At 49.4% G+C, this 17356-nt stretch overlaps 1 long non-coding RNA gene and 1 pseudogene across 3 annotated transcripts in view; one reads left to right on the top strand and one right to left on the bottom strand.

The window, feature by feature from the left end:
• The window catches only part of LOC149749644 (ADP-ribosylation factor-like protein 2-binding protein pseudogene), a 98495-nt pseudogene that overhangs the window by 45324 nt on the left and 35815 nt on the right, over positions 1 to 17356 (bottom strand). The window contains exon 3 of the transcript XR_016392465.1: positions 1 to 15909. This exon is cut by the window's left edge and continues 45324 nt beyond it. The product of XR_016392465.1 is annotated as an ADP-ribosylation factor-like protein 2-binding protein pseudogene (transcript). The remainder of the gene's footprint in view (positions 15910 to 17356) is intronic.
• Positions 1 to 17356, top strand: part of LOC115803316 (uncharacterized) — a 26078-nt gene that overhangs the window by 2318 nt on the left and 6404 nt on the right. The window contains exons 3-5 of one of the 2 annotated variants that reach the window (XR_004023994.2): positions 1441 to 1569; positions 14105 to 16285; positions 17272 to 17356. This is a non-coding gene — a long non-coding RNA (uncharacterized LOC115803316). Of the gene's footprint in view, positions 1 to 1440; positions 1570 to 14104 lie in introns of both variants that reach the window. The other variant, XR_016392473.1, reaches the window with a different exon arrangement.

Here is a 17356-nt window from a genome sequence, read left to right as displayed (position 1 = left end):
GGCAGGCAGCCACCTCCGCCTACCCTGCACCCAGAACTAAGAAGTGACCTTGGGCACCTGAAACCAGCTCTGGTTCCATAAGGGTTGAGGAAGGTTTTAGACAGTTATTTAGGAAAGCTGTAAGACTTGAGGCTGCCCTAACTATAAGATGATATTGGAGGACCCCAAGATCTTCCCCAAACACTCCCGCACACATATACACACACTCTCCTGTCAGAGTCAAGTCTGGCCTGGGGCATCCCCCGGTCAAAGCGCTGCACTGCAGTCCTCCTGGCCATCCTGGAAAATCTCTGTCCAGTGGCACAGAGCCCCCAAAGGGGGCCCCCTTCCCCTTTAGTAGAAGAGTCCCCTCCTTGCCCTCTCACCTCCACTCCCAGTCAACTCTTCATCTTTTCTTGGAAACAAATCGCTCCCAACTTCAAAGCATCATAATTCCCCCCAAAGAGCAACCTCAAGAATGTCAAGAGGAAATTATTGAATTATCCTGGTTGGCAGAAAAATCTAATTTATAGCAAAGCATTTCTCCTGAAATTTTAATAGATTTTTTTTTTCTTCCAATGGATTTGCTCATTTGTTTCCCGGGCTTGGAAATTTAGTTTGAAGCACTGACATAGCTTTTCAGTTCTTGATTTATTGCCAGCTCCCTGCTTTTGAGCCTGATAGTAAACCCAACATCCTATTTTCTCTTAAATGTGAGAGGACTGCTCTCTCTGTTCAGCCTGTTGGACCAGACATCTTATGGCACTGCCACTTCATTAAGGGTGTGAGGGGGTCTGGAGACCTGGCTGAACCTTCCCTGCCCTCCTTGACTGGCTCTCAGGGGCAAGTCCCCACCTTGAGGATTTTGCTAGCATGGAACCTCAATGCCATGTGTATGAGGATACCACTGGTCTCTGGGGACCAGTCGGGGCAATGAAATGGCTAACCTTCCTCTCTGCCCACTCCCTGCCTCCTAGCCTATCAAGGTGCCTGGCGCAAAATAAGGACTCAGCCAACAGGTGTCAGTTGAAATAGAGGGTGGCATGGCTGAGTGTCAGAGTCCTGCTTGGGCCAATGACAGCTTAGGCTCCCATTAGCAAAGGAACGTTGTGGTGACATCTTTGCCCAGGCTGCAGTCCATTAGATTGGAATCATCTGGGCATGGCACAGGGTGCTGGCAAGTGTGCTGCCTAGAGGTCTCAATTTATGGGGGCATGGCCAGCACTGGGGAAAGGGGCTAGAAGGCCCAACGGCATCAGAAAAATGCATCCTCCCCAAAAGATGAGAAACTCACTGTGCCCCCAACCACCTTTCAAGAGCATCTGACTAGAGCAATGCTTAACCAGAACTCGCTAATAAGGAGAGCGGGCTTTTGGAATGAATGACTGGCAGAGAAGGGAGATATTTAGGAACAAAGCCAACTTCTTTTGAGCCCTTGGAATGATAATATCGATTTTACAGATGCAGAAACTGAGGCTCTCAGAGAGGGGCAGAAGCTCACGAAGCTCTGGCAAGTAGCCAAAGTGACACTGAAGCCCAGATGTTTGACTCCCTGAGGATTCATCTAACAGCGTGGGAGGCTGTACCAGGGTTAGTAGCCTGACACTACAGGACCTAGCAAAGATCAGGATCCTTTGGGAGGGCGGGGGTTCCTCAGGCCCCTATGGAGGCTGCCCCCCATCCAGTTTTAGAGCAAGCTGACAGGCCCATGAGGACTCCATCCTAGGTCATGGTTGTTCTCTGGAGGTTACTTCTGGCAGTCCTCCTATCCCTGACCCCATCTTTCCAAATATCCAGAGACCCTAGAGACTTCAGCCTCTTTCCTCCCAGAGATTGCTGTGGCGGCAAGTGGGAGAATCACCTGGCCAGAGAAGGGTGGTGAACAAGGGGCAAGAAGAAGAGGGTCTGCACCTTTCTACTCACTCCTCTCGGTAATGTGCCCTTCTCCATCTCTCCCTGACTGCCTGACCTTCTATCCTCAGGGAATTTGGGTTTCCCTTCCCAGGGCATTGCCAGGAACAGAGAGACAAATGGCATGGCCCCTGAAAAGCTCTGAGGGGCTCCCTAGGCATGGAGGGCACACCCTGGCCAGGGTCTGGACATGGAAGTAGGGGGAGCACTAATGCCCCCAGGAGAGCCACAGGACACAATCTCATGGGCAGAAGGGGCCTGGCATGTGGGTTACCTTGTTTACCACACAGAGTAGGATGGCAAGCAGGGATGGGCACTTCTGTCCCATGCCCAGAACCTGAGGCAGAAGGGTGGCGGGAAGGGAGGGGGCAGTCCCGACTTCGCTAGCTCACCTACTGGCTCACCCTTGAGAGACCAGGGCTCTTGGCAGTGGCTGAGAATGGAGATGAAGGTGACAGTAGGATTTAGGGCAGCCCTTGGAGCCCTAGGGCAGCCCTTGGAGCTGCTGGGAGAGCACACTGGCTGAGGCTCCCCTGATGGCCCACCCCTCTAGCCATCAGCCCCTCTCTTGGCACCTCTCACGGGTCCTGGGCCAGCCTCACTGCACAACACTTCTGCACCCGGCCAGGCCCAGCCCCTGCCTGAAGTGGACCCTGGACACTTAGTGAGGCCCCTCCTACCCCGTCCAGCCCTCTGGAGCAAATCTAGGAGCCCAGCCAGGAGTGGGTGGTTTGAGGGAGCTCACAGGATTGTGGGGAGGAAGATTGGGGGCAGGCGTCTCTGTGTGGCTTCAGGGCAGAACCAGGCCTGGGGCTGAGCATCCTGGAGACCCTGCTCCCATGGGGAGGCGTCCTCATCACTCAAGCTGCGAAAGCACAGAACAGGAGGCATCATGAGGAAAGAGCACCCTGCCAAAGGGCTCCTCTCCTAGAGGCCTGCCTCTCAAGGCTACACCACACAAGCTTCTGCTCAGGAGAGGGGGAGCTACCACCCGGGTGAATCTACTCTGTTCCTCCAGATTTAATGACTCCCAAAATGTCGTCTCTGCTGGGACAACTCCCTGGCTCTCTCCCAGCCAGGTGGAGCCCCGGTCACCTCTTCCCTCCCCAGTGCCCATCCCTTTACCCTTTGGCAGGCCTTAACACCAGACATGGCTGTGAGCCAGGCCCAGGAGAGCTAAGCGGTGGGTGGGTGGACGGGAGAAGGAAACCTGAGTAGGCTGGTCATCTGATCCCAGCTCCTGGGAATGGGAAGCTCATGAGAGGCCAATACTGGGACCCTTCCCTGAGGGTGTCAGGGAGCAGGCTTCCAGGATGGGGGCCGCTGCGGCACTGATAGACACTTTCCAGAAGGGCACAATAGGGATCGGGGATGAGGAAGCCACTGATGGGACCCCAAACACATGGCAAGTCAGTCTTGGGTAGGTCTGGGGGCTTTGAGGGTCCCAACTGGTCAGCTGGGGGGCAGATCCAAGGGGGTTTCTGCCTATGGCTCCCTGGTCGCAGTTGTAGTTTGGTAAGATGAGGTGTAGGGCAGCCCAGCTCTGGAAGGAGCTGTGCCCGGTCAGGGCCTTGGCCCCAACCTTGAAAGCCCCCTGTGCCACAGCCCCTGCTGACCAGCTATTCCGATCAGACTGTGGGGCAGGGCCCTTTTCCGGCGGTTCTGAAGCTTTGAACTCTGATGAGTAATTTCTTGGAGTTTGTCTGGCATCAAGATCAGAGGTTTTGCCCTCCACCTTCTACCTCTGAAGGAATCATGAAGAAGAGCCCTTCTTGAGGGCCCTGGGGGATGCTTCTGATCTGAGAGAGGGCTCCAGAGGCAGGATGAGGGGCATGTACGGACCTGAAGTGCTTGGGGCAGGAGGCTCCTGTACCGGGTACTCCAGCCCACGCACCTTGGCATGGGCTCCCTGGGTCTGAGTCTGACAGGCACCACAGGTTGATATGCTTAATAGCGGTCATGCAAAAGGCACACCTGCCACCCAAGCCCTTGGCCGCTAGCCCATGCCTCAGTCCCACAACCTCTCAGCACCGAGCAGACTCACCAAGGGCAACCTGGAATGGCTGGAGCTCCAGTTGCAGCTGGAAGGTCAGGGTTAGACTCGAAGAACTTTCTGAATATAAGAGCTGTGATGTGTAACCAGCAAAGGTGAACTGACCACTCATTTCTCAGCAACCAGGTGCCAGACTTGTCCCTTCAACCTGTCCCACCACTGGTTAGAGCTCAGTAAATGGTATTACCATCCACCTATCCACCCAAGACCCCTGGGCAGCAAGCCCCTCAGCCCCATGTCCAATCTAGCCACAGGCCTTGGCATCTCTTCCTCCCAACACCTCAAGAATCTGTCCATAGCCCTCCACCTCCACTACCACCACCCAGGCCAAGCCACCACCACCTCTCCTCTGGATGCCTGCAGCAGCCTCTCACTGTCTGCCTGCTCCTACCCATGCCCCCTGCTGTCCATTCTTCACCCAACAGCCAGGGTGAGCATCTCAAAATGTAAGTCAAATGGATCTCTTTCCTACTGCAAACCCTCCAGGGCGCTATGATCCCCTTGGGTAAATGTCCTGCCCAATCTGACTCCAGCCCCATCTCCTGCTACGTTGACCACAGAACTCAGCTACAGTGGCCTCATTCTGTGTGCCCCTAGCTTGACTATGACCCTCCCATCTCTCTGGCCTCTTAACTCCTCTTTTAAGACTAGGAAGACTTTTCAATCTGCCAACCCCCTCCAAGGCTCTGAGAATCCCTGCTGAACCTGAATCTATCCCCCCAACACCTGTCACCTCTTGCTGTCATATTTCTTTATTCTTGAGTCTACCTACTTGAGAATGACAGTCACAATCTAGACAACACACATAGAACAAGACATGTGATATGACCACAATTTAGAGAGGCAGAAATAAAGGGAGGTTGGTGGTAGAGGTGGGGAACAGACAGCCCCCTTCCTTTGCCCCCATCCCTCCCACTATCTGCTAGGGTCATGAGTAAGCTCTCAGAAGAGGACACTTACAGATTCAGGTGCCTACTCCCATTCAACTTTTTCTTTTTTTATTGTGGTAAAATATACATAACATAAAATTTACCACTTTAACTATTTTTAAGTGTATAGTTTAGTGGCATTAAGTAAATCCACATTGTTGTACAGCAATCATCACCATCCATCTCCAGGACTTTTTCATCATCCCCAAATGAAACTCCGTACCCATTAAACAACAATTCCCCATACCTTTCTCCCCCTAGCCCACAACCACCATTCTACTTTCTGTCTCTATGAACTCTACTCTACATACCTCATACAAGTGGAATCGTACAGTTTTTGTCTTTTTGTGTCTGGTTTATTTCACCTAGCATAATGTCTTCAAAGTTCATGTATAGTGTAGTATATATGAGAATTTCCTTCCTTTTTAAGGCTGAATAATATTCCATTTTATGTATACACCTCATTTTGTTTGTCCATTCATCCACTGATGTACATTTGAGTTATTACCACTTTTTGCCTATTGTGAATTATGCTGCTATGAACACAGGTGTACAAACATCTGTTCAAGTCCTTACTTTCAGTTCTTTTAGGTATATACCCAGAACTAAAATCACTGGATCATATGGTAATTCTTTTTAATTTTTTGAAGAACTGCCATATCATTTCCCACAGCAGCTGCATCATTTTACATTCTCACTGGCAATGCACAAGTGTTCCAATTTCTCCACATCCTTACCAACACATGTTATTTTCTGTTCAGTTTAGTTTTTTAATAGTAGTCATCCAAATGGGTGTCAATTAGTATCTCATAGTGATTTTAATTTTGAATTTCCTAATAATTAGTGATGTTGAACACCTTTTCATGTGTTTACTGGCCATCTGCCTATCTTCTTTGGAGAAGTGTCTGTTCAAGTCCTTTGTCCAATGTTAAATTTGGTTGTTTGTTTTTTGCTGTTGAGTTGTGGGAGTTCTTTATATATTCTGGATTTTAACCCCTTATATGATTTGCAAATATTTCTCCCATTCCATGGGTTTCCTTTTCACTCTATTGGTATTGTCCTTCGATGCACAAAAGTTTTTAACTTTGATGAAGCCCAATTTATCTATTTTTCCTTTTGTCGCCTGTGCTTTTGGTGTCATTTGCAAGAAATCATTGCCAAATCCAAAGACATGACATGGAGATTTTCCCTTATGTACTCTTTTAAGAGTTTTATAGTTTAGCTCTTATGTTTAGGTCTTTGATCCATTTTGAGTTAATATTTGTATATGGTGTAAAGTAAAGATCCAACTTCATTCTTTTGCGTGTAGATATCCAGTTTTCCCAATACTGTTTGTTGAAAAGACTGTTCTTTCCTCGTTAAATTGTCTTGGCACCCTTGTCAAAAACCATTTGACTATATATGTGAGGATTTATTTCTTGTATTTCTTGTATTATATTTCTATTATATTTCATTTGTCTATATGTCTATATGTCTGTCTCTATGCCAGTGCCACACTCTTTTGATTACTATAGCTTTGAAGTAAGTTTTGAAATCAGGTGATATGAGACCTCCAAGTTTGTTCTTTTTCAAGATCGTTTTGGCTATTCATGGTCCCTTGAGATTCCATATGAACTTTAAGATGGATTTTTCTATATCTGAAAAAAACATTGTTGGGATTTTGATAGTGATTGTATTGACTCTTGTGAGTTTGTTTAAGGAGGACCTGGGCCAGCTAGGGTGTCCCAAGGTGACCAGGAACCAGCAGTGCAGTAAGGATGAATGGTGGTCTGAGCAGAAGGAGAAGGCACAGAGCTAGCACATTGAAGAGTGGGGGCAAGGGGCTACCCTTCTTTAAAATACTGAAAGCTTTGGCTCTTCCCAGGTCTCCATCAGAGACAGGTCTCCATGGCAGGAGTTTACCCATTTGTATAATGGGCATTGCATTCCTAAGCCACTGAAAAGGCTCCTCCAGAATCAGATGTCTCCTCCTTTTCCTCGTTTAGGTTTTTCAGCTCTTGAAGAACCTTATTGATTTATTAGGACCTGGTACTCCCCATCCTGGCTAGGGATATTAGCACAAATTTTGATGTGGCTGAGATTCTGTCTCACTCCAACCCCTGACCAGGTCATCCTTCCAGTCCAGCCAGCTACCCCTTCCAGGAGGAGCAAGTTCCCTCAAGACTGTGGGGAATAGGAATGTGTAGTTATGGGCCCTCAGGGAGAGGATGGCTGGGCAGAATCTCTTCGTGAAGATTATAAAGATGGTGTCCTCATCCTGGTGCATCTTATAAGCAGATCTGGACCTCAGCAGGTGAGGTCCACCTGCAGCAGTGAAAGCAATGGTGGACACAGGCAGCCTTCTTGTGCAGCCTAGACTCTTGGGAGATGATTCACTGGGCCCTAAGCCATACCTCTGGCTTTGCCTCAGAAAAACTCCTACACTCAGTCCATCACTGAAGACAGACAGAAGGATAAATGAGTAGACTCTGAGCCCCTGATGGGGCACCATTCCCAGTTCTGAGCTGTGACACTCATCCACCCTGCCTGCCGGGCCATGGGAACACAGGAGAGCCTTAACCGCCGAACTCTAGGAGGCATGGCTGGGGCTTCTGGCCACTCATCCTTCTCTGGAAGGGGCTGTCTAACTCCAACTCTGACAGAGGGCCCTGGGGTTTCTGGCACAGCCTGAATTTCTCTCTCAATATTCATATATATGTGACTAGGGGTCAGAAAATAAGGTCCTTGAGCCAAATAGGAACCTTTATCCCAGTTGTTTTTAAAGCATCCCAAACTTTATCAGACTAACTGGAGTCATTTTAGATACAGAAGTAAAGCAGCCAGCAGGGAACATTCTTCCTATTTCAGAGATGAAATGGTAGAGGCCTAGAAGGTTACGTCAATCCTGGGAAGGGTCTCATCCAATTGAGCTTTTGTTTTACCAAGTGAAATCTATCCATCTGTTCATTCATGCATTCATTCAGTACCTACTACTGGACAGGTCCCTTGCCAGGGCCTGGGGATACAACAGTGAGTAGGACAGAACCTCTCTCTCATGGAAGTCTGCTGGGGGAGGCAGATGGTAGCAAACAAACAAATAAACAAAAACCCCTAATGAAGGGAAAGAAGTAATGGAACATGGGTCTATGGGAATATTTAACTAAAGAATCTGACCTGGATCAGGAAGTCAGTGAGATGCCGCAGAGCAACTAAGCCCATGTGCTACAACTACTGAGCCTGCACTCTAGAGCCCACGAACCACAACTACTGAGCCCTTGTGCCACAACTACTGAAGCCCACATGCCTAGAGCCCGTGCTCCGAAACAAGAGAAGTCACCACGATGAGAAGCCCACGCACCGCAACGAAGAGTGGCCCCCGCTCACTGCAACTAGAGAAAGCCCGCGCAGCAACGAAGAGCCAACACAGCCAAAAATAAATAAAACAAAAACATAAATTTATTAAAAAAAAAAAAAAGGTGTTCCCTGAGAAAGCGGAGACCTGAAGGACGAGTCAAACAGACAAAGGGGAAGGGGAAGAGTATTCCAGGCAGAGGGAACAGCATGTGCAAAGGCCTGGGGGCTGGAGGGACAGGCCCAAAGAGGAAAGGTCACCTGGGGAGCTGGAGACCATAACCAAGGGTTTGGGATTCCTACCTGTATTCTTCCACCATACCCCACAGCCTAATGCCCCCATGTTTCATGGCCTCAGATAACACCCTCAGCCCCTATTGGGCTGCTCACTGCACCCGCAGGTGCCCAGGAGAGCTCAAAGAAGGACCACAGAGTATAGAATATCAGAATTGTGCGAAGAACATATAAGGTGTATCCAACTTTGTTGAAGCCCCTTCAGGCCCTGTGGCTGGTGGAGGCCTCTGGCTTGAGTTAAGACTAGAGGCCAAAGATTGAGTGCTGAGTAGAAAAGTTTTACTGCCAAACAAAACACTGTTCCAGCAGAGAGTCTAGGTTGGGGAAGGGGGAGAAATGGGGTTGGTCATGAGCTATCTCTGTTCTGTATTCAAAAAACAAAGTTTCTGAGCGTTGCTGATTGACTAGGGATATCTGGCTTGTAGGTCAGGGGAGCACTGGGTTGGCTGAGAGTGGTCAGCTGTGGATGTGGGGTGTCTGCTTCAGGATTATGGTGTCTAGCAGCCTCTGTGTGTACATGATATGCCTGAATCAAGATTTGGGTGCCCAATCAGGTCTGCACTGATGTCAGCAGGCTAGATGGCCAGATTGGGGCTTATCACTGGCCACTGGCCTTCAATTCTCTACGTATGAAAGTATGTGGGGACCTCCAGATCCCTACACCCTGAGTCCAGTCCAGTTAATAATTGTTTGCTGAATGTGACTGTCGATCTGTGATCTATATCCTCAACACCTAAGCCAGGGTCACCTTCCTCTTCCTCACCCCCTTATGCTGTGTTGAATTCTATTTCCTCTCATCTTCCACTGTGCCTGCCCTAGTCTAGGTACCATTATTGCTCACCCAAAGGCATTCATTTCCTCCAAACTTATCACCTCCAGCTCATGGTCTATGAGTCATCTGTCTGAAATGTCACTTATCTTCTTAAAACCTTTCCTTGACTCCCTTTGGCCACTGGGACAAAGCCCTGAGGTTTGCACACCCAAGCAGTCGACCTCTCCAAGCCCACCCCCTCCATGTCCCCCTCACACACTAGGCTCAGCCACAGTGAATTTCCAGTTTCTCCAAAGTCATGCTCCCTCTCACCGTTAGGCCTTTGCCAGTGGTGTTTCTTCTGTGTGGAATGCTGTTCTCACCTTCACCTGGCCACATCCTGCTTATTTTTTAAGTGTCAGTGTGTATGCCAATACCTGGGAGCCTTCCCTGACATCTCTAAATTGGGGTTAGGTGTTCCCACCTTGGTGTACCACAGTCCCTTCTCTTCCTTAAATATTTTATTTGAATTGGAGTGTGGGGGAGAGATGTGGTACCTTGGGTTATTTAGGGAAGACATCTATCCCCTGTTGCTCAAACTGCCTAGAAACGTGGGCTGGAACCTCTGGAGAAGGAGATGCCAGCACAGCCCCGCTTCTTCCTCTAGTTCCTACTCTAAGGAGGGTGAGTAGTCCCTTGGGCAGATTATTCTCCTGAGCCATGCTGTAAGGAGACTCACTGCTTCGCCAGCAGGGCACACGGCGAGTAGAGGGCTCCAGGCTGACCAGCCAGAACACTGGACCTACAGGGGCCAGGCAAGGGCCCAGGCTGGAGAAAGGCAGGCCAGCGTCCAAACCCTGCGTCTCTCCATCTGACCGAGTGACCGTGCCGTTAAAGCTGCGTGACTTCCCGCTCAGCTCAGCCCGGGCTTATAGTGGGGGTTGTGCTAGGCCAAGAGGATTCTCAAGCAGCCTGGCTGCCTTTTGAACTTGAGTTTCTGGCTCTTGGGTGAACAGAATGAATATCTTCCTGTGAACCAGAAATGCCTTCCTTTGAAAGGAATCAAGGGGTCCCACAGACTGACCTCGAGGCCAGTGATTTTTTCCAAAGTCAACACAAGTCACCAACTCTGCTCCTCACCACCACCACCCTGCCACCGCCATGTCAAGTGGTGATGGAAAGTTCTCAAGGGTCCCCTCTCCTGTTGTGTAAAACGGGCACCCATGTGCATGCGTGACTGTTGACTGGGGTGAGTTCTAGGGAAAGGAGAGCTGGGATGACACAGTCATTTTACTGTGTATGCTTCTATAATGTGGGAATGTTTTTACAAGCATGTATCACTCCTATAATTAACGATACAAATCTAGTAAAAAGTTCCATCTTGTAGGCCATAGGGTCGGAGGGCAGAGGGTGACAAGGAAGACTTGATAGGTGAGACGGCACTGGAGCTGGGCCTGGTCAGGAGGGCATCAGTGGCAAGGGGACCTTTGGACCCCGTAAAGGCAAGATCCAGGGCTCAAAGATGAGAGAGCTTTAGGGGAAGAGGGCAAAAAGGATGGGCACACACTGGGCTGGAGGAGGAGTTTATGGAAGACTGGTGAGAGGTGAGTTAGTACTGTAGTGGGTAGGGCCTTGGATGCCAGACCAAGGAGTTTATATTAAGGGGTTTTTGAACCAGAGAGATGTGACCTGAGCTAGGCCTTGGGGCTGGAGCTGGCATAGGTGAGAGAAACGCCAGGCCTGCCATGAGGCTGTTTGCATATCCCAGTGAGAAGAGCAACAGTCAGGGGAAAGGGGTTCCTGGATGAATGAACTGGGCTGCCCAGGACATCAGCACCGATGACCCACCCTCCACCTGCACCACAAATCCTCCCAAAGCCTCGCTGGGCACTGGCGGCTCTGCCTGAGGTTCCTGGTCCACCTGTAGCCAGAGACAGGGTGACATCCCAGTGTAACTCTGGTTCAGTCTCACTTGCCCACCTTGACCCAGAAAGGAGGTGGACCTCTTGGGGCCTCCAGTTCCTTTTGCCTTCACAGAAGAACTCCAGAGCAGCTGTTTGATTTTGGGTCACCTGGTGATTCATTTGCATATCACGTTTTCCTGGGTCCTAGAGGAAAAGCAAGCCTGTACACCACCAAAAAAGTTACTAGGATGTGTCAGCATGAGCCAGATGACGATTCTCACACTGTAGGGCCACCTGCAAGATGCAGGACGGTGCTTTGGCAATGCTGGGGGTTCCCAAGGGTTCCAGAGAGGGCCAGATACCTCAACGGACTGGGTCTGACAGCAGGGAGGGTAGGTTAGAGTGCCCCACCCAGTGCACCTCCCAGCCTTGCCTCCTGCCCCACAGAGGCTGCTGGGGACAGTCATGCCTAAGGGACCATCCAAGGTCACTTGAGGACCTACATAGAGATGGACTGGGCCTTGGGCAGGTTCTTCAAGATCAAAGAACCCTTCTCCTCTTCATAATTATGGTTCCCCCGCCCTGTTATGACCAGCTACCAAGGACTCAAAGTTGAAAGAAAACCCAACAAGCAGGGAGGGAGCATCTTCTCCCCTCTCTGACTCCTCTGCGTTGTTTAATGGAAAGAGATCAAGGCTACTGCACCTTGAAAGGGCCCAGAAATTTCAGAGTCTAATGAACACATCAGGCAAGGAAAATCTCTTCCTCTACCGCTGGTGGTCTCACAGCTAAGAGCTCTGGGGCTTGCTGCTCCCTTTGCCTAGATTCCCTTCCTCACCTGGCCCCATCGTGGCTGAGGAGTCCTGTTCTTTCTTGCAGGTACCACCTCTTCTGTGAAGTGAAGCTTCCCTTTACCACTCTACCAGCACATTCCCCTCCTCCATTGTTTCTGTGTCTTGTATTTAACCTATCACTGCATATTGCACCCTCTGCTGTTTTGCTTTACTTATGGTCTGGTGTGATGTCATATGAGCCTTCCTCTGCTCTGTGTACCCAGGGGGTAGCCAAGTGTCTGCCTCATTGAGCAGGTGCTCACTAAGCATTGCTGCAACAGAGCCACAAAGCACAGTCCTGGATTTCCCAAGCCAATTCCAGGCCACTTTGGGATGCTCTACCCTTCCTAACTACCCCCTACCAGCCCACCCTTAGCTTCCAACACCCCCCTACCCCCACCTGAGGTTGGAGCCCGATGTCAGCCACACCTGGAGGTGTCTTTCTTGAAAGGGTCCTCAAACTAGCAGTCTGTAGAGGTCCCCCAAATTCTCGGTGACCTTGGCACTCGGGCCAAGGCAGAGTGGGGAAGGCTGGAGCTGTGGTGATCCCTTACTGCTCTGGAGGTTGACCCTTGTGCACAGCAATGTGGTGATGATTGACAACCCACGTACAATAAGGGGCATGGGTTGTGACCCGGGTGAGTGAGCATGCTGCCTACCCAGGGTGTCCTGACACCCCATCTGGAGATGGCCTGGTGTGGACTCAGGACCCAGGACGTTATCCAGATTGGGCTACGGGCAGGGCACACGAGACTAGCCAGGCAGGTAGGAGACTGTAGTCACCCTCCATGAAGCGAGCACCTCTGAATCCTCAGTCCACCTCTTCCACCCTCAAGATAAGGATCCAAGGTCTAGGCAGGCCTTGGCAATGAAGAGAAAGCCAGCTCCTGCCACAGGGGCCTTGGCAGTACCAGCTGCCCCCTTGGATGCCCCAGCTGTAGGCCTCTTGCTCCAGACTTTGCATTCCTCTAGGATGACAGTGCCCTCTGTCACCAGCCACTCAGCCAAGTCAGAGCCTTGCCCTCCTTCTGCCAGGGCAGCTTTTCTGTGGGCCTCTCAAGCCTTAGAATCCTCTGGCTGGCTGATGGCTCATCTCCTGCTTAGCTAGGCTCCAATGTCGGGCTCACTCCCAGCTTGAGTCAGCACCCAGCTGGCTGCTCAAGCCTTGGCTCTGGTCTCTAAGAGGTCTCTGGGCGAATCTGCAGCTCAGCTCTAAACACTTTTGCATTTGGTCTCCTTGGTTCATTGATCAGGAATCATGCGATCTTTTAAAAACACAGCTGGTAGAGTTGCCCATCTGGGCTTCTGCATTGGGGTCATAAGTTGGGCTACCTAGAATTTATTTAAACCTGCATGTCTGGGTGCAGAATGAGGCTGCTCTCACAGTGTCTCCTGTGATGGTCTTCTCATTTTCTGGATCATCTTAATTCTTGGGACCACTCTTGGCTGGGTTTCTAGGACTCAGTCTGTTTTTAATGTTCATTTGTCTCCTGAGTTCTTCTAAGGACTATTTTCTCTTGACACTGAGATTCACTAATTACAGGATAAAGCACTTATCTGCACTCCTCCCCTGTCCCTGCAACACACACACACACACACACACACACACACACACACACACACACACACACACACACACACACGTTTCCCAGACAAGATGGGCCAGAAGTCCTTAGCCAGGTCAGTAACCCAAGATAGTGATGTCCTCTGTGCTCCCCTCCCCACACCATCCTTTGAAATAAACACAGGAACATTGCTGATGTGTCAGAGACTGCCAAGTGTCCCCCAATATCTGGTCTAGCTGAGTACATGGCATCCAAAATAAATACTAAATTTCCCAGCCTCCTTTCCAGCTATGTGACTCTTTTGGTCAATAAGCTATAAGTAGGATAGTGTATGCAACTTCTTGAAAGGCATGCCTTCTTCCTTTCTTCTTTTTTCATGCCAGCCAGAAAGTACCTTCTGTGATGTGACAGCTGGAGTTAGAGCAGCCATATTAGAATATTGGGATGAAGCCACTCTCTGAAGATGGCAGATATGGTAGCCCAACTTCCAAGATGGCCTCCAGTAATTCTCAACTACTGGAAGGTCCTTGTTTCATTCTCTCCTGTATTCAACAGGACTGACCCGTGTAACCGACAGGATATTGCAGAAATGATAGTGTGATTTCTGAGACTACTTCATAAAGGACACTGCAGCTTCTGCACTTGCTCTAGGCTAGTGGAAGCCAGCTGCCATGTTGTAAGCACACTCAAGCAACCCTATGGAGGATTATAGGTGGTGAGGAACTGAGGCTTCCTGCCATCAGCCAGAACCAATGTTGCAGTGCCATTCAAGCCATCAGGTGACCACAGCTCCATTCTGACATCCTGACTGCAACCTTATGAGAGAGCTTAAGCCAGAATCACCTAGGAAGTTACTCCTGAATTCCTGACGCACAGAAAGTGTGAGGTAAGAAAAGCTTATTGTTGTTATAAGCCACTGAGTTTTGAGGTAATTTGCTACATAACAATAGAGGAAAAAAAACAAAATAGAAGGAGCCTTGACCCTCTGAAATTGTGGAGGGCCATAGCAGCCCTTACATTTACATCAGACTTTTTTTTTTTTTTTTTTTACATCAGACTCTTTTTTAAGAGACATAAACTTCTCTTATTTTCACAACTATTATTTTGAGTTTTCTGTCATTCCTATTCCTAGTCTTATTTTGGAACTACTCATTCAGAAACTCTTTTAAGAATTGCTAGCTGAAAAAAAAAAAAAAAAAAAAAAAAGAATTGCTAGCTGGAAGTGCCTTTGGAGGCCATCCCCGTCATTCCTGCTGCCAGGGGTGTGTTGAGGCCTAAATCTCCCCAAGATGATGGGTAGTTAATGTCTAAAAATGTCTGTAAAAGGGATTTTATAATGAGGACCACTGGCCAAGGATCAGGAGAACTTGGCTCCACTCCCTTCTGAGTGCTATCATTTATTTAACACTTTGGTGACCTTACCTGGCACAGAGGGACACTGTCTTTAATATGGGATGTCCACGAGGCTCAAACAGACGTGTAAATAAGCAATTTGGAGAGTGCCAAGCTTCTCTACCAACTGAAGAAAGCACTCTTGCTGTGGGTCTGGCTGTTTCTGTTGCTGGATGGAGTTAGCCTGCCTCAGCATTTACAGGTGTTCCTTTTCATGGACCAGCTTTCAGGTGTGCATCTCTGTGGCCTAATGAACAAATCCTCACCAATGATGAGACACCCTGCTCAGATCCATTCAGCCATGGCAGCTGACAGGGCTTAGTGATGGCAGTCCTGATGGTTAGTCTAGTTTTTAACTAAAGCACTTCTTCCCATTGCCCTGGTTGCAAGACAGTGGCCAGACCTCTGACACTCTCTCTCCACCCCATGTCCTGCTTTGTCACAGACCACAATTTCCAAGTGGATTAACCATCCAACATGATTCCTGACCCCCAGCATCACAGTTCCCGGACCTGCTTAATGTTCCTTACCTTTTCCCATTGGCTCTTGCCACACTGCAGGATAGCCCCTCTCTGAAATGTTAGCCTCCTGAATTCTACCAGAGGCCTTGACCTCCTGCTTTCTAGATATTTCCAGTCTGCTCTCTACTCCTGCTCTTGCACTTCAACAAAGACTTTCTGTCCCGAGAGGCTTCAATCGATTCTCCAGTCTGGCCGCATCAGCATCATCTGAAGAACCAACAATTTTCTTAAACCCTGTATTAGTCAGGATAATGCTAGATGCTATAACAAACAAATCCCCAAATGTATATTGGCTCAGACAATATAGCTGATTTCTTGTTCACAAACAACTCACGTGGGTGTTCCTGATCAGTGGTGTGTGTCCTCCAAGTGATGATTTAGGGACCGGGATCCTTCCACCTTGTGGCTCTGCCATCTCCAACATGTGGTTTCCAAGGGGGCCTTAAACTAGAAGAGGAAAAGAAGGGTGGAGAAGGCACATCTGCTTCTTAACTATTTGGGGCTGGAAAATACATGTCATCCCTGATCAGCATTCCATTGGCAAGAACGTGTCACTTGACTCCTCTCAGATGTAACAGATGTGAGAGGAGGGGTATATGCTGGGAAATGTAGCCTCTGCTGGGACGCCCCTTCCTAGCCTCAACTCTGTTCTATGGCAGGGCAAGGGATACACTTTTTTTTTTTGGTGAACAGTTAGCTGTCTCTGCTACACACTCAAAAGGAACCTTCTGCCACAATTGTCTTGTAAGACTGCAGCCCAAGTACTACAGGCCGACCAACCTTCCTGCCTTCTAGGTCCTGGAGAAGACCCTGAGGAGGACAGGTCAGTGCTAATGCAGATTTATGGCCTCCAAAGCCACCGGGGCCCCTGTATTGTTAGGCCTAGGTCAGATTCTCTGGTATTCGCCCTAACGGGTGTTCCAAGCATCCTCTCCTTGCCCTTAGCCCCTTCCCCACCCTCATTCTCAGCAGGTGAGAATTTTAGGGCCGAAGGGCATGATGCCCCTCCACTTCTTCCCCTGCCCTCTCCTCCCCAACCACACTCATGTAAATTTGTCTGTGCCCACATTCCCTCCAGCTTCACAGCCTGAACTGCTCCCTAGATTTCAGACCTGTGTGTCCATCTGCCTCAGAACGCTTCCACCTGCATGTGCATAGGTCCTTCATACTCACCATGTCTCAAACTGAACTCACCATTGTCCAGCCCATCCCCCTCCCCCAAACCTGCTTCTCCTCCTGGGGTTTCTTTCTCCTGTGATGGCGACACCCTAACCACATGGTTGTCCTTGCTTAAAATGTGACGGTCATCATTGTCTCATTTCTCAGGTTAAATCCTGGCCAAAACATTTCTTGAATCAGTTCCCTCCACTTGTTTTACTAAGTTCAGGTCATCACTTCCTGCTCAGATGCCTGTAGCCACCTCCTAACAGGTCTTTATGCCTCTAGTCTGTTCCCCTCCAACCACTCTTCATGGGCAGCCAGAGTGACAGTTCTACAGTACAGAACTGGCCACAGCACTCAGTTTCTTGAGTGAAGTATGGACTTTCTCCTGAGGCCCCCGAGTCCCCACATGACTGGCCCCACTGCAGCCAGCCCCTTACTTTCCATGGCACTCCAGCAACACTAGACTTTCCTCTGGCCATGCCCTGAGGATCCTTGATGCCACACTGGGGCCATGGGTGAGTGCTGCTAGAATATCCTTTGTTTTCCTCTCTCTGTTCTTATCACACTCCTTGGTAAAGCTCTTTTTGTATGTCTGCTTCCCAACACTGCAAGGGCAGGAGCTAACTCTTTGTCTCATGATTTCAGTGTCTGGGACAGTGCTCATCATACAGTAGGTGCTCAGTACATGCTCAGTGAATGAATGAAGATGGTGGAAAGGAACCCGTTGAAG

Source organism: Delphinapterus leucas, chromosome 3 (assembly GCF_059928025.1).
Source record: "Delphinapterus leucas isolate spDelLeu-1000000601 "Yukka" chromosome 3, BTC_Dleu_Yukka2, whole genome shotgun sequence".
In the NCBI taxonomy this organism is placed as follows: Eukaryota; Metazoa; Chordata; class Mammalia; order Artiodactyla; family Monodontidae; genus Delphinapterus; species Delphinapterus leucas.
Note: the sequence above shows the minus strand (reverse complement) of the source record. Positions and strands in the feature narration are given on the sequence as shown.